We start from the raw sequence: 16,775 nt of genomic DNA, 5'->3' as shown, positions 1-16,775 counted from the left end.
TGGCATAACTGTAAGCAAAATCAAGATGAGGAAATGGAACATATTCATGTAAGTCTTTTATTTTTTAGAACAAGCAAGGAAATACTTACAATTTTTCTCAGTATTAGAGCCAACAGTTTAAAGAACGCCAAACATACAGATGTTGAAACAAAAACTGTGATGTTTATGAAGAATAGTAACTATTGAATGAAGGTAAAAATAGAAGAGAGAAATGTTTAAAATTTTCTCTGTTTCTTATTTTAGAAGATGACTACACAAAGCAGACCTAAAGAGTGGAATAGGATTTCACATTTTATTAGCATTTGGGGAAACTTTATACTCTGTCTCTGGAAAATCAGAAAGGGAAGTGGTTGCAAGGAATCCACATAATAATGTATGGGAAAGCCAGCTAGAATTTACAAGGGAGTGGACGGTGCTGGTAAATCAAAAGTTTGCCAGATCGCATGGTTCACAATTAATAATAGCAGGGTGTTCCACCAGCAAGCAGTTTCTACATTTTCTTTTCCTTTATTACCATTTTATTCCCACTAAGCCACTAAATTATTTTTTCTTAACTATTGGTGCAAAATACATGTTATTAATAAAAACATATCAAGTATATAATGAGAAGCAAATAAGCCTATTTCAGTTTCATAAAAAGCCAGGAAATTTCCAAATTGTAGGGTGCTTTGGTTTGCTTTTTTCCTGCTGAGAAATAAGATTCTATGACCAAATGTTATGAGAATCAAATATTCACAAGAACCACAGTTTCAATGCTCAGTTTGGACGCTCATTTTTAGCTATATAATACACTCTTGCAGTCTGTGCTCTTGGTGTTAGCTCTTCAGCTATAGTCCCAGAAAAGAATGTTTGGGGACACTGACAGAAAAGATCTAACTAAAATTTGGAAATATTTTTTGTTCTATCTGTTCCATTCCACAACACCAAACATCACAAATGTCACCCTTGTGTCCCACCACATGATTCTTGTGGAACTAACTAAGCAGCATCAATAAACAAAACACATTGCCTGATAAAGTGAAAAGAGATTCCAGCTGCCTATGTGATCCCAGTTCCCCAAACAGTTTTGCCCTAAAACCAAATTATTTTGATTTATTATTTCTGTCTCACATTTATAGTACTGATAACCAAAGGATTTTTTTTTAAGCAGAGAAGCAGGTAACGAACACTTTGCAAAGATTACTCTGGATTACAAAAGGAAGAAACACAAGAAATTTGGTATCTCAGAAATCACCCTTAGAAACAGGCATCCTCCACACAACTGGAATTCGTCCGTCAAGGGACTCAGTTTTACATGAGTGCCTTCTTATTGACCACAGATAGTGCATGTTTATGGCTCCTTTGGCTTAATTTTAAGTGAGCTCTAATGAAACTGTTAGATTCTCATTTCAGAGTTCCTGATATAAAATACCTACAAACACTCCTGCCAATATTAGCAATAAAAATTTCAAAGCAAACATAAGCAGCAATAGTATTTTGCCTCCCAGAAAGAAAACGATCATTTATCAGAACTAATTCAGTTCTATCAAGAAAAAAGGGTCCTTAAAGCTTAAGGAGTGCAATACTGCAAAATGATTCTGCATATATTTCTAGTCAAAACCGAGCTAAATTGTTCTTACAGTCTGACGAGTGAAGTATTTCCCCAAAGCTTTCAGATTTGTCCCTAAAGACGAATCTCCTATTGAATTCAGTGGAGGAAATGTTGAGACTAGACATTTCTGTAAAGACCTATATATAGCTCCATTTCTTTAAGACTTGTTATAAATTGTATGAAAAGGCAGCATGCTGTATGGGATAAGTAATTTCAGTGTACATTTTCAATGAGACATGGCAGTGATGTCTCATACACAGTTCAGAAACACCAAACGGATTTGATAAAAGTCCTTTCCTCAAACTATTTATAGTTTTATATCCAACCCTGCTGTCTTTCATTTCACTTAATACTACTCCTCCCTACCTACTATGCTCATTTTTAGCAGCTTAATTATAGCAAACTCAGGTAAGAGACAAGGTAAGGTAAACACTATAACCTGGTAAGAATAATGATTATATAGAAGAAGTTTTGGATTGAAGGTTGTCAAATGTGGGGAACGTACAGAAGAACTTGAGAAGATTTATTGATGTCCTGATTAATATTTTTTGATAAAGGAGAAACTCAACACCGTTTCATCAGTTAAAGACAGTATTGTCCAAAGGTTGAGTTTATGTGTTCAGACCACAATGGAGAGACAGAGAATTCATCATATAACTTTATAGGTGGCCATTGTTTATAATAAAAAACCAATCATGCTAGTATCTTTTAAGCCTACAGCATCCTTTCTTCCATGGAATTTTAATGTGCTTTTTTCACTCAACATTTGCTTTACTCTTTCTGGAAGGCTGCTTCATTAAGCATAGCATGTCAGACATACTTAACACTATGCAGAAACTGTTACTTCTGTTGCTTTAAAGCATACCAGATATGCTTAGAGATCTCAAAATTTATACACAAGAAAATGTAAGTGTTAACTTTGATTTTCGCTTGGAGTTCTTAATCTTACCTTTCCAGGCAGAGGTGATACCAACTTTAATTTACCAAAGCTTAAGAGATAAAACTGGAACACCTCTTACTTTTCCTCCTAACAAACACATCTCAGTTGTCAGCAGAGGAAGCAACAATGGGAACATTCATTTAAAACAAGTGCAAGAAAAGGAAGCCCAAATTCAGAAGCTCTTCAGAAACCAAAGGAAACAAAATGTGGCCTTTCATTCCTAGGCTAGCCATAAGTCGGCTTTTCCTAAGTGAATATTTTTTGTGTTTACATCATCACTTCTTCCGTTATAGGCTTTTGACTGACAGATGACTGCAGGAATATCCAAGAATATGACTGCTAACACACAGTTTTGTAATAGCAGGCTGCAATCAGAGCCTGAGCTCAGCTGGAGTCATTGTTGTTTATGAATGAAAGCCAGAAGCGCTGGAATCCTTATTTAAGAAGAATTGAGGATTTTGTGGCATCTTTCTGGCAACAAATAGCGCATCAGAGGTCTATCTTCAAGACTATGCTGGCAAACATGTTGTAACATTTGTGGTAACCACTTAACAATAGAAAACCTTGGGATGAATTTTCAGTTCATATATAAAACAAGAAGGGCTCATGCTTACACGATCACGGCTGTTGAACCTGGCTATCTGCATAATGTTCCCACTTGCAATGACATTCCTTAAGATGAGCAGTACATCATTATACAGCAAATGTGTAATTATGGTTGCAGACTTGTTTTGGCAATATTGCCAACATTACTGCAACCTGCTCCAGAATTTCTTTAAATCAGCTGATCTCAGGCATTTCACAAGTGACATGTTTTCTAGACACATTCAGCATCTACCTTATTTCAAAAACAAGGGTGATTTATAGTCATTTACAGAGTTACTAGAAAAAGATTTAAAAACTGAGTTTGTTGTACCTTAGAAGCAATGTTAGTGGCTGACTTCCAGTGGACAGATTTCCAGAATCAGTTATTTTGTGAATATAGGCAAATCTAGATATGACATTAATATGCTAATGCTGTCACTCAGAGTTATTCAGGGTACTCAATTCATAACTTGTCTAGAAATGCATAATTAAGTTCAATATATAGAGAAAGATACCCTGCAATGTTTTGTTGCCTTGTAGGAATAGAAATAAGACCTTTAAGTTGGTTTTAGGAGAAAATTCTCATTCCCCATAAATTGCAGTACATAAGTTCAGTTCTGGGATAAAAAATGTGCATTTTAAAACCTTATGAAGACCTTTATAAATTTATATGACATCATATGAAATATTTATAATGACTTACAGTAATTAAGACACATTTCAGTAGAAGAATAGTAGAAGAATAGTCCCAGGTACATTTTTAAAGATGCTCACATATTTGCAAAGTACTTTATCTCTAGTGCAAGTGATATGTACAGTCTATTTGACAATGTGTTGTGGTTTAAATATCTTGTTGATACATGCTAAAGGTGATTCAGTCCTGACTTTATTATCCATGAAACCATCCCAGACTCACACAGCCATTCCAAACTCTATCCTTAGATTAATAATATTTGTCTTCCATGTATTAGGATGAGTACTTGTTATACTATTTTCTCATTGGTAATCTTTCGCTTTTTTCATTATGTGTACACACACCTAAGTACAAGAAAGCTGTGCCTAGGAGTTATGCATAGTTTATATAAATATGTACATCTTTCTACTTCCTTTTTTATATCTGAATATGTGTGGGTTTAATAATGTCTTGGTTTTCAAAGTTAGCTTTTATTATTGAAAACTGCAGTGCCAGGGCATTAAGTATTTAAGACAGTCTAGAAAACTAATGCTTGAAGATGATACTCATAAATACATGCCAGTCATTTTAAAGTCAGTGCCGCTATCCATTAGAAAGTAATGGCTCCTTTACTGTAATCAGAAATGTATCTGTTTTATTTTTAGTTGTTCCTGTTGTAATCTTACAGCTTCCATTCAAGAACTTCTGGATTGTAACACTTTAAGTCATTTCCTTATCATACAGTGGGCCTCCAAACATTTCCTGGCATAAAATTCTTGGTGCATTCATATTATTTTTTAATTAAGTTGCCTTAGCAGTCATCAATGTTTTGGACTACAGTCAAGGGAGTGTGAAATTCCAAATTTAAGCACCTTCTGGGTGGAACCAGGAACTGTTTATGAATTATGATGGCATTTTTTATAATGAATCATTTTTTTCCAGGAGGAACTGAAGTTGCCAGCTCTGCTTAGATCTTACTGTAGCTCACAGCTAGTGATGTGGTTATATAACTTGCCAAGCCATCACTTGACCTTCTGTCCTTTTCCAAGGCAAATTCCAGCTTTTATTGTTAACAAACTGCTCTCCTTTAATTAAATGTCCTTGAAGGCATCGTTTATGAAAGAGAGGGCTATCCATTTGACTTGATGAGGTTTCTGCTAGTAAAATATATTTACTTTTTGGCCTCCTTCCTGAGGAGTCTCTCACTACTATTAAACTGATGCAAGAAGTGCTGCTAGTAATGTTATTGTTGAGGAAACACCACAGTTTTAGATACCATATAGTTGTCAACATGGTTTTGTTCAAATCAGGCAATGCTGAATACTGACCACCAGGACTTTATGTCTTTCAACAAGTTACTTATTAACATATTGCATACTCCCTTGCAAAATCCATTATTTAAAAAATAATTCAAGAGAGTACATCTATCATGAACTGATGAACAAGCCTATGACTGGTAGATTAAAATGTGTTATTCAGTTCATGTCATCCAGGAATAAATGAGCCCTTTAAATAAATAAATAAATAAAAATAAGGTATTTTAAGGGCATTAAATTTTAAAATAATCATATTTAAAATTAGATAAAGCCCATAAATGATAATCTCCTCAGAACTGGAACCCACCTAGTTATTCTGCTCCTGCCCATTATGTCTTCCCTTAGGTATTATTTTTTATTCACTGTACCACTTGAAGGTCACCCAAGGTGAGAAGTATTGAATGTGCAAGTTTGAATGCTTGTTGGATCATTAAGGGAAAGGTGCAGACTAAGACACACCTCCCCTTGAAAGTTACAATGAAGACAGAAAATATATACTATGAATGCCACCTATTAATCAAGAGAATGTGTGTGAATATTTTAAAGAACAGATGGGAAGAATATAAAAGAGAAAAGAAAACAGTGAGGCAGTTGTAAAGTGGCATAACTGAGGTTCAGTGAACACACCTGGCCAAAGCCGACGGCAGAGCAGAAATTTCTGAAGTGTTTCTGTAACATGTGGCATTCTTCTGACTAGGACATTATCAGAAGTGTAACGTAGCATAATGCAGTCCTGTGCAGTCATGGGGAGGAACAGGGTCTTGCTCAGGCTATTACCATTACCTGCTGCCTCACAGTGTTCCATTACAAGAAAAAGTGGAAATTCATTAAAACACACGGTGGTCCAAAATGTGCACAGAAGGCAGTCACAGAAGGAGTTACTTTTATTAGGAGTAAAATTTTCTGTGTAATATAATATTTCCCAGCTTTGCTACCAAAAGGGCAAGAAGAATCTAAATGGAAAATATAACTGCATTCAGTGTGCCACATTTGTGTGCACATGCACACACATTCACTCATTACATACACAGAAAATGAGGGAAAGAGGTAAATACAGGGGAAATATACTGTATAAAAAGCTCATTAGCAAGGGCTACTCAACATCTGTGGAAAAGTTGGCAAGTTCTGTAATAACAGTTCTATTTTATTAAAAATATTGTTGTTTTGGGTTTGGTGGTTCATTTGCAAACAGCTCCTTAGGGTTATTTAACAGTATAAAAGAGCTATTGCACTGGATAGTATAAATATTTCAAAGCAGGGGCTATAATAGAAAATAAGGAATATAAAGGGTACACCCTGATGTTAGTCATTTTAGTATGCACATTCTTACTGGCTTCAGTCATAGCAGTTTTGACTACACAGACATACACTCCTCACACTGAATAAGCAAGTCCTTTTTCCCCTCTAGTTCATTTCACTCCCATGTTGTCAAAACTGGCTCAGGAGCATCAGCATCAGGACTACAGTCATGGCAGGCTCCATGCTATTCACTGCTGTTCCTCACAGTGTTGTCTCTGCAGCATCATTTAAAATGTTCATAGATTTCTGATTACTCATCACAATCCATTTTACCATTTGTGTGTCAGTTTCCTAAGTTCACAGGCTACACCATTCCACTAGCAGTTCTGAGCCCTGGAAGTAACTTATTCATTTTTTTTAATTAAGGTTTTTATTTGAATCATTTGAATGGAAAAGCGACAGTAGAATTTGTGACAGCCGATGCTTATAAGGAAGTAAAAAAGACTGTTAATCATGTTTCCCAGTACATGCTTGTTTGGTTTTATCTTTTTGTTTTGTGAGCAGTACGCACACCAACAATTAAAAATCCTGCATAGTCAGATTGCTTGGCATTCATCTACTTTCCAATATAATTCACAACCTCAAAGGCTAATAACTACTGCATAGTTTTAATGCAACTCTGGCAATGCTGGAAAGCAAATTTGGCAGCAAGCTGATTTACTGTTTCATAAAGTCCCAGAAGATCCCTAGGTATATGTGTGCTTCATTATTCATAGAATTTTTTCTTTGACAGATTTGAATGGTAATGCTGTTTTCTATAGTTTCAGGGTTGGTTTTGAGTTCAGGTTTGCAAATCTGCAGTTTGGCCTTTGTTAGCAGATTTCTGATAAGTTGTCCAGCTTAAATATGATATTCAGTGCGCACATTTTTATATACCAATGATTGTACTGTTTTAGCAGATAGGTTTTCTTTAGATTTTATCTCTCGTTCACCCATAATGCTCTACTTTCCACCAAAACCATTGTTAGTGCTTCATGGAGATATATCTATGTGTTGAAATTTTTGCTACACAGGAGACTTTCAGGACAGCCATTAATTAAAGCCCTACAGAAATATTGCCCGGGTGCAAGACATATTTCAAGTTCCTTATTTATAGTGTTCTGGTAGTAAAAGTGATCCTATCTCCTTATGGTTATGTCTCTGTTTTGTTTTCTTCCTGAGGAAAGGATGAAGGTCTTTTATATTTGCTGGTGGCAAGGACAGTGAAGAGGCTGAGTGACTGCAAAATACAATAGTTCAGCTTTTACCAATACAGACGTACGGTGTATTTGAATTAGCAGAGTGTAGAAGCCTGAAGGGTCTTCTTTCAGGGTCCATTGCAGTAGCTGGCAGAAATCTAAAATTCGTCTTCTCCCATCCATGTCAAAAGACTGCTTATTTGTAAAGCCTTTTATTATAAGAACTCAAGCCCATCTGACTGCTTACTCTAAAACAGTGAAAGAGGCATTTCCATCAAGAGAGGAATATCTGAAATACGAATAGACCTGCTGGTTACTTTTACAAATAGAGCAAACAGTTTATCTGTGCTAAGAGAAGTAATACTGTGACTATCAAAAATTGTGGAATGACTCAAGACAGGGGTGTCAAACTTCTCTCTATTCATGATGAGATCTTTGTAACCCAACTCAGGGGGAAAAGTACTTTTCAGCCGCTGAGATCGTTATTTCAGACTATCATTTTCTAAACATTTTTTAAAAGGCTCTAACTTGCCAAAGAGCTTGAGTTTATGAATTTGAAGTACCTTGTGGATTTGAAGGCAATGGATGAAACAACACCAGTGAAGTCAATAACAAGTATTATCTCATGCTAAAAGTTTTGGACTGAGCCTTCTACTGCTGAGCTGTATATCAAGAACATTTTAAGCAATTGATACCAAAAAGTTCCTTGCTATCCTAGATAGTCTTCTTGAATTGATGATATATTTTCACTTTCTGCCAGGATTCAGTTTTCTAGGTAGAAGTCTTATAAATCATCTAAATGCAAAATTAATAGAAAATGGCATATTAATTCCCTTTCTCCACCCCTACCAGTGGAGATTTTTTGACACATTCAGTAGCAGTATTTCTCTGCTGTATTTATTTTCCATCACTTTGTTTTCCTGACTTCAAACAAAAAGAGGTAGAAGGGGTTTCATTATTTTTTCTCAGAGCTAAGCACAGGAAATGGATGATCTGTACATTTTATCAACTTGGCATCTGTGTCACTATGGAACTGGGGGAAAAAGAAATGTCATGATATCTAAAACTGAAAGTCCTAGTGTCATGGTTTAAACCAAACCAGACAACTCTTTCACTCATTTTCCGCCCCCCCCCCCCTTCTTGCCCTCCCCCTACTCCCAGAGGGACGGAGAGGAGAGTCAAAAAGAATGCAGCTCCCATGGGTTGAGATAAGAACAGTTTAGTAACTAAGGTATAACACAAATCACTACTGCTACCACCAATAATAACAATGATAAAGGAAATAACAAGGGAAGAGAATACATCACCTCACCACCAGCAGACCAATAACTCGCCCCCCAAACCCGACCAAGCACCGACCCATACCTCCTCCCCTGCAGTCTCCCAGCCCTTCCGGCTAACTCCCAGTTACATCCTGGGCATGACGTGCTGTGGTATGGAATACCTCTTTGGTCAGTTTGGGTTAGGTGTCCTTTCTCTGCTTCCTCCTGGCTTCCCCTCCTCCCTGGCAGAGCATGAGGTTCACAAAGTCCTTGGCCAAACCAAAACATCGCTATCAGCTCTGTTCCCGAGCCGAAAGTCAAAACACTGTACTGCACCAGCTACCAAGAAGGAGAACAATGGCGGCTGCTGCTGAACCCAGGACACCTAGACAAGTAGATGAGCCAAGAAAGGATGACTAAGAATTCATCCTAAAATGAAAGTTTGCTTTTCATTATGATTGTGTTGGGGAGAGGGGCAGAATTGAAGTTTCCTACAAGACACTCCAGGCTACAAACTTACTGGGTCTGATTCAGCTCCCACTGAAATCAGTGAAAGAAGTCTTGATGTTGGCTTTATTTGGCATAGGTTTATCATGTTCCTTGGTCTCCCACAACAGGAAGTGAAAAAATACAAGAAAATGCATGGGCATAAAGTAGGCATTGAATATCAGAGAGGAAAATCTTCTTCTGGAAATAGCCATCTTTCTCTGCTAATGACTGAGGAAGATTTGATGACTACCTTCAACCAGACAGTTGACTTCTGGACAGCTGAAATTAGAGGACATGAAACTGAACCTTATTATATACGAGATAACATAATTCAGAGCTGAGTTTACCTGTTTCCTCTTTTTCAAGTGATTTATATTACCCACCTCTATATAGCCCCTTCAGCCCCTTCACCCCTACTATACAGCCCCTTCAGCTGTGTTTGACTAAAGCAATATATTTACCTGAAGAGTCAAGCAAGAGCATTCCAAAATATATCCTGAATAGTGCTTTGCGTGAAGTCCTTATTTCCCATTGTAAAATCCTGTATTCTATATGAATTCTAACTTTGACTAGTTTTGTTTCAATATGTCTATTCCTGTAACACATTTATACTGTATTGGGAGCCAATTTCTTACCTTAAAAAATTTACAGAACTTGCTAGTAGATTCTTTTGTAGATTTTTAAGAGATGAAATGAAGATGAATTGTCATTTTCTTTCACACTTCAACAGTATGATAAAAGCAGGTATGCCTAATGCTCATATAATAATTTTTTGTTTCTTATAAGCATTTTAAATGTTCTTGTTTATAATGTTCTATAATTTTATAATAACCTTGGACACTCCAAGGTGAAGAAATTATTAATGTCTACTTTCTATAAATAATTTCATTCTTCTTCAATAATTTTTTTCACGATATATTTTAGGCCAAGACTTTTTTTCTGGCACTGTGTTTCCACCCTGAATATTGCCCTTCAACGCTGCATTTCCTTCAGGTTTATTTTCTATAGATAAGCTTCTGAACTTTTAGCTCTTTGGACTTTTGATTCTCAGCATCGTCCCCCAGAGACTCTTTAGAAGTACTTAAATACTGTACATACACTTAAATAATTAATTTGTTAAATAGTATTAAGGTTCCAAAGTCAAATGGTAGATTCCAGTCAGAAAATACATGTCTTATTGTGAAGAATTCTGCTACTGTTCAGTTTGTTCTGAAAAGTGATGAAAATTTGAAGCAATTCTCTGCAAAAGATGATGTCGTCTCAAATAAGGGCATTCTGTCTGCACACTGCCCCAAGGCTGTACATTCACTGATCCTTAAAATCAACCTAATACAATGTATTGAGTAGTATAGTGAAAACACAAGTGAGATTATCATTATACCTAGTCACCAAAAATCTTCCTGGACTGGTGGATAGAGAAATATTAGAAGAAACCATCCTGCTTCAGTAAGTGTTGTTGCTTCAAGGAATTTATATTTGAGACTGTCTGTTCATATTCCAATTTATGTGGTCTTAAGACCTAAGAGATTCAAATGTCTATTTCACACTTCATCACCAGGCTCCTTACAGAAGTCAATTCAGGATTCACAGGACCATCTAGAATGAATGTGACTGAGTAGGTTAAGTTTTAAGCTTCTTTTTTAGCACTAGACTCTGGTGATCTCTCTCAGCATTATGTATTTTGTGTAATGATTGCTTCATGTAAGAAACAACAGCATTTCTCCTATTACCACTCAGAGACAGCTGTCTTTTCCCAAGCAATGCATGAGGAGTGTAATGCTTAGCTCTGGCTTCTTAATTCCACACTGGAAATAGTCTATACAAGCAGCAGCCTGTACCATGTAATGCCAAAAGCTTTCAATTGCATCTTATCCTGGTTTAGGCATTAGTTACCCCACTAAAACCATGTCAGGATGATGGTAAATAATTAATTCCATGAATTTATAGGAGATGTTTTGATATGGAAGGTGGGCTGTATCTCAACCCTGCTGTGGGAGACAACACATAGTGCCATATCCTCAAGGACTGAGTCTGCTTGTCCCTGAGCAGTGGAAAGTTGGATGCAGAAATGGGACAAGGCTACCCTCCCTCTCTCCTCTTAACCAACTTCATTCAGAGATGGGGTGAACTGGCAGGAGGAGGCTACCCACACGAAAGTGACACCAGCTCCTCTCCTCCTCAGCATGTCCAGGGGACACACACCCTCTGTTGGGATGAGGCTGAGGCTTTTAAGGTTGGATTAATCTGGCTCTCCCTTGTGCAGGCTGCACCTTCACTGTTAGCCCTAGACTTAGCTCTTTGGCTCTGGACAGAAACTTTAATGTAGAGAGGTCAGGACTAAGACAATTTGAACTTGAATTCAAGTATTTAAATACTGAGGGGATGCAGGGATGAGGGGGCAGAAAGTTGAAACGACTGCTGTCATATAAATGCTTGAAACCCCATAAATATATTTACAAGACATAGCTAATCTCAAGATAACATTTTTTTGGCCATTGTAAAACTGACATCAATGTAGAGGAGTATATTTTTGGTACTTTACTTTAACTTTCTTTTTTACAGTTAGGATTTACCAAGTCTCTAAGGCCTAAAATTACCTCACCCTTTTGCTTCAGGTCTACAGCTGCAGTTTCTTGCCTCACCATAGAAACGCCTGGAATGCAGCTCTGTGTTTCCTTTTCTGTTAGGAAAATAAGGGAAACTGAAGCAGCAACTACCAACAAGAGACACATAAATGCCTTTATAAATGACTAATTAATAACTTAAAGCTACATAACTAAGTGGAATGTAGGTGAATTTTAGGTACTTTGATATTCCAGCAGGCAGTAAGTCAGCTGCAGTACCTGCTATATCTTCTGTGCCCTCAGAATATATGTTCATCTGGGTTTATCAGATCAACAACTAAAATTAATTTTTCATAGCTAGTCTGGAAAAGAGCTGTTTGGCTTTTCAAAAAAGCCAGTAATTGCAAGGTTTTCTTGATTCGAAACTTCAACATAAAACCTGCAGGAGATTTGAATTTCAACTAGTCAAGTCAAGCCCCCAGACACTAAGGCACTGAAAATCATGAGTTCTTTTAAAACATCTTGGCCCCTTTTTGTTTAAAGATTTTTTAAGCAGCATGAAAGCTGCATCTCTCTGAGCCAAGAATTATATCTTTTGAGGGATGCCAAAAAATGAGGCAAAGGGTAGTCCCAGAGTTGATAGGACTTGTTTTTGAAATGGCTTCTGTGATCCTTCCCATTACTGTGCCATATTACTGGAAGAAACTATAAAGACTGATATCTTTCAGTAGTGCACAATGACATCTTTCTGTTGCTTCAGGTGGCCTTGTTAAACTTCATGAGGTTTGCACTGGCCCATCTCTCAAGCCTGTCAAAGTACCTCTGGATGGCATCCCTTCCCTCCAGCATGCCAACCATATCACACAGCTTGGTATCATTGGAAAACTTGCTTAGGGTGCAACTCAAAATTTGCTTCCCTGGCAACTTTAGTTTAAAGCTGTCTATCTTCACCAGCTAGTCAAGCCTATGACTGAAGAGGCTTTTCTCCCTCTCTGACCCTATCAGCCCCTACTAAACCAGGTTTCTCAAAGCAAGTCCCATGGTCAAAGTAGACTACTGGCTGTGGCAGCAGTCCCATTGGTTGATTCACCAGATTCAGCTGGCCTTTTCCAACCCCTTCCTTTTGACCAGGAGCATTGATGAAAAAAATGCTTATGGTCTAGAGTCCCTTACCACCACTCCCAGTGCTCTGTAATCTTTCTTGATACTCCTCACACTGTATCACTCCTTCTGCCTGTATCACTACTACCCGTGTGAAACTACAGAAGCAGGTGATCATAAGCGGACTGTGAAAGGCTTGGTAATCTCTCAGTGACATCTCTGACATGAGCCTCTGGTAAGCACCTTACCTTTCTAAAGAGTGGAAAATGGATGCCTCTGTGCCTTTCAGAAGACAATTACCTGCTGCTATCACCAGTTACCTTGTCTCAGTTGTGCTGGTTGTTACACCGGGAGAGGATCGGGCTGCCTTACTCAGCTCCAGTGTCTCTCCTGTTGTGACAGGTCTTTCCCCTTCAGTCTGCAGAGCAGTGAAGTAGTTCTGCAACGGCACCTCAGGCTTTGGGGAAAGCCTCTTCTTCCTGCTGGCCCTTGCTCTTGCAAACTTCCATCCTTCTGCACTATTGGCCTTCCTCCCTTTTCTGTGTGATGGTGGGGGAGTTTTTGGCTGTTTGGCTGTTGGTCACTGCAAACTGCACTTGGAACCAGCTTTGAATGACGAAGTGTCGCTAACTGCTGTTTGTCTTCTAGCAGCATTGCTATAACTTAAGCCTGACAAAGTTATTACTCAGTTATGAAGACAGGACTTGGACACATAGTGAGTGCTGATATCAGAGCATTGTACCATGGAAAATGAGTTTCCTAGGAACATAAAACACTGCTCATTAATTACCTAGTCTCAGAGGTTAATATAGGCCAATGACATATATTACATTATTAGATGATCTGTAACAGTTATAATAGATTACTCTTATGAGGGTTGCTTCAAAAGGAAATAATATTATATATCTGTGGCATTATTTCACCATAGTTAGAACTGGACCTACGCTTCTTTCCTGAGCATACAACCTACAGTCCTCAAAGCTCGAAATCAGGGTCAGATTGAAGCACCATTGTAAATGAAATGTGCATTTAGAGCTGTATAACTTAATTTAATCATAGGAGGGTCAACCCTCTTGGTGTACAATGGAACCAAATAAAGTGATGCAGCTAAAGCTCTCCTGCTGTTCTCCTTACCTGTTGGATGGATATTGGTCAATGAACAAAAAACATTTGTTCTTCTTGTAATTCTGCTTTTGAGCCATTGTAAATTTCCAGACCAGTACATACAGATAAACTAAAATTGTAGTCAGGCTGGGTTGGAAATTGCAGGGGTCCAAGAGCCTATTCACATTCTTGTCTCAAAAGCAACAACATCTGTCAAAGAAGCAAGACAGACAGCTGCAGGCAACAAGAGATTCTAAATTTGATTTACTACAGCAAGCCTGCTAGTCTTTTCTTTTTTCTTTTTTTTTTTTTTTCTTTCTGGACAGAACCTGTATTTGGTTTTGCCTTTTGCTAGTCAATCAAATGCAACTCCAACAATGTAAATTATTCTTTGTTATAGTGATGGTAACTGTGGAGTAGCGCAGAAATGCATAATGGCTTGTTATGAAAATCTTGCATCCTGGGAACGTTCAAGGTCAAGCTGGATGGGGCTCTGAACAACCTGATCTAGTTGAAGATGTCTCTACTCAGTGCAGGGAGGGGTGGACTAATGACCTTTAAAGGCCTCTTCTAACCCAAACTATTCTGTGATTCTATGAATATTAGTTCTAATAGCTCTTTTCAATAAATATGGATCCCTGAGCCTCAAATGTCAGTGGGACCATACTATTGCTCTTCTTCATTTAGATCCACCATGAAAGGTAACATGGGACAGTGGTTTCACAGGACAGTTAGCTAGATCTCAATATTTCATTGACAGAAAGAAATACAAAAGAGATGCTTTAGCACATCAATCTACATGACATGTTATATCTTTATTCTGGTGGCTGCAGCAGGTAGGAGAAGAGGGAAAGAACAAGGCTAATGTACTTTCAGTACCAAACCTGGACCCCACACATCACATCAGTAGATTAGCTTTAGCTTTTCAAAACAAATCAGGATATAGGGTGGGGTGAAGTGTATTTTTAAACTAATAATTTACTGGTAAGAAATGTCCGACTGCATAAAGACAATATTAAAAATGTAGAATCAACAAAGTAGTAGAGAATTTACTGTTCCTACTGTTCAAAGCACTGAAGATTTACATACACATGCCAGCAAATAAGGAGATGAAGCAAGCACTGGTATCAACTTCTAAGTCAGATGGATCAGATCACTGTTTACACTCTGTAATCAACATCTTAGATTGAACTTAATTATTTATGATGCCTACAGTACTGTAACTCAAGTCATTCCATAGCTTACTTGCCAAAACTGTTAACGTTTCTTTTTTGGTTTTTTTTTTGCAATATACCATATTTTAGCCCAGAGGAAAGGGTAAAGAAATCACACTGTATGAAATAATGTATCCTATTTTCATGCAGTCCTGGACTGGAACATTCTTATTATGGACACAAAGCATATGATCTTATTTCCACTGGAGCTGAAAGCAAAACCAAACCAAAATCGTTCTGATATTAATTCAAGCAGAACCTAATTCATACTTGGTGGACATGTCTATAAATAAGTATCAGCTGACTGAAGCTTTGCCACATATTTATCAGCTGATCTTGATCTTAAAAATTCCATACAATCATTCATCTCCATCACACCTCTTTGTGGTGCTTTTGTGCTTTTGTCTAGTTACTTTAGACAAAACAATGGGAACGTAATTAAAAAATTTTCCCAAGTATTTCAGAGGAAACACTGGAATAATATGAAGCTGAGTAAAGCCACAATGTTGCTTGGACTTGGCACTGGACTGTGGATTCTTCCCATCACCAGACACAAAATAGAAGCACTGCCTGTTTCTTAACTCCTGTCTGGTTTTTGGAAACCTCAGCACTAATGACACTGATGATCCTAGATTACGTCCTCAGCCCTGTAGCAGATTTATGCATGTTTCTGGTTTTGCTCACTAACTGAGAGATGGGCAACCCTTTCCTTGGGCAAACCCTTCTTTTTACTGACATGCCTGGCTCATGAAAACGCACTTGTGGACTGGGTCTGTCATTCAAAAAGACTAACCCTGCTTCCCTCATTGGACCTTTATCTTTGTCCCTTGTGTCTCAGAATTATGATAGAGGCTTTGATTACATGACCATTTAGCACTGGGCAATGGCCAATATTTGTCTTACAGATATAAGTTAATTAGGCCAGGAGTGCAGACACATTTCCTACACTGATTTCAGTGAGTTATCAGATTGCACAGGTAAATTGACATTGAGGAGTTTCCCTATCAGAAAGTCCTATCTTAATTAATTTTCACAAGGGACCCAAGATAAGGGTGTTAAGGGAAGAAAGATGCAAGAATACTGGTAAGAGGAGATGAAGGAAAGAGCCTAAGATTGAGGAAATCTTATCTCTGAATTTCTTGACCTCTTCTGGCTTAGATTCCATTCTGAATATTTCATATTTGTAGCATTTGGGGCTCAACTTCCCCCTTTGTGAGTTTTTTTCAATAAAATCAAATAAATAAAATAAATATTAAATAATTAGAGGAAAAAGGAAAAGAGAGAGAAGTTAAGCATGTAAGATGAAGCAGAAAGGTGGTAACTTTCTCCAGGTCTATTTCTAATAGAACTATGAGTTTCCTACTTATTTGCAGTTCTTTTTTTTTTTTTTTTAATTTTCTCCCCTTCAAGAATTATTCATATTTATATTCATATATATAAGTACATGAATAATCAGGAT

Source organism: Pezoporus occidentalis, unplaced genomic scaffold (assembly GCF_034315485.1).
Source record: "Pezoporus occidentalis ecotype Australia unplaced genomic scaffold, CSIRO_AGI_Poc_V1 ctg103, whole genome shotgun sequence".
Lineage (NCBI taxonomy): Eukaryota > Metazoa > Chordata > Aves > Psittaciformes > Psittacidae > Pezoporus > Pezoporus occidentalis.
Note: the sequence above shows the minus strand (reverse complement) of the source record.